Source organism: Cucurbita pepo, unplaced genomic scaffold (genome assembly GCF_057944985.1).
Source record: "Cucurbita pepo subsp. pepo isolate OVF unplaced genomic scaffold, ASM5794498v1 scafford_3, whole genome shotgun sequence".
NCBI lineage: Eukaryota > Viridiplantae > Streptophyta > Magnoliopsida > Cucurbitales > Cucurbitaceae > Cucurbita > Cucurbita pepo.
In genome coordinates, this window is record NW_028257908.1 from 288,846 (window position 1) to 290,042 (window position 1,197).

General features: G+C 35.6%; 1 non-coding gene across 1 annotated transcript; it reads right to left on the reverse strand.

The window, feature by feature from the left end:
- Positions 1–319: 319 nt before the first annotated feature.
- Positions 320–401, reverse strand: TRNAS-GCU (transfer RNA serine (anticodon GCU)). Its single transcript has one exon. It is a non-coding gene; the product is annotated as a tRNA-Ser (tRNA).
- Positions 402–1,197: the final 796 nt, after the last annotated feature.

Sequence of the window (1,197 nt, forward strand, 5' to 3'; positions counted from 1 at the left end):
ATATGTCAAGAGAGGTCCAAATCAACCTATGTCTTTTGTAGGGCAAAAATGTCATTTTCCATTATGATTGAAGACAATAGGATATGTCAAGAGAGGTCCAAATCAACCTATGTCTTTTGTAGGAGAGATCTTTGCAAAGCCCTAATATCTATTAGGGAAATTTCTTGTACTTAGGAGGCACACTTAATTCAGAATTATAATTATATTTTGCATCGCCTGACAGACTCGAACTCTCGCGAGAAAACACCATGTACTTAGCAGGCACACGCCTTAACCACTCAGCCAAATCTAATTAATTCAGAATTATAATTATATTTTGCGTCGCCTGACAGATTTGAACTATCGCGGGGAAACCCCATGTACTTAGCATGCACACGCCTTAGCCACTCGGCCAAAGCGACACATGTCCTTTATAGTAGAGGTCTAAGCTACACAAAAATTTGAAAGTCAAACTTTCTCTAATAGATTTAAGAAAAAATAAAAGACGGCCAAAGCGACACATGTCCTTTATAGTAGAGGTCTAAGCTACACAAAAATTTGAAAGTCAAACTTTCTCTAATAGATTTAAGAAAAAATAAAAGAAAAAAAAACAAATATCTAATTAATTCGACATTAAAATTTTAGTTCACGTCACCTACAAGATTGGAAACTCTGGGAAACCCCATGTACTTAGCAAGCACAAGCCTTAACCACTCGACCAAAACAACACATGTCCCTTGTAGTAGAAGTCTTAACTCGGCATTAAAATTTTATTTCACGTCGCCTGAGAGATTCGAACTCTCGCGGGGAAACCTCATGTACTTAGCAGGCACACGCCTTAACTACTCAGCCAAAGCGACACATGTCTTTTGTAGTAGAGATCTAAGCTATACAAAAATTTGAAAGTTAAACTTTTTCTAATAGATTTTGAAAAAAATAAAAGAAAAAAAAAATACAAATATCTTATTAACTCGGCATTAAAATTTTATTTCACGTGGTCTGAGAGATTCAAACTCTCACAGGGAAACCCCATGTACTTAGCAGGCACACGCCTTAACCACTCGGCAAAAGAGACACATGTTCTTTGTAGCAGAGGTCTAAGCTATACAAAAATTTGAAAGTCAAACTTTCTCTAATACATTTTCAAAAACAATAAAAGAACAAAAATTACTTACTATGACTCAAACACAAGTAATTTTCAAAATTAGTGCAACGCTC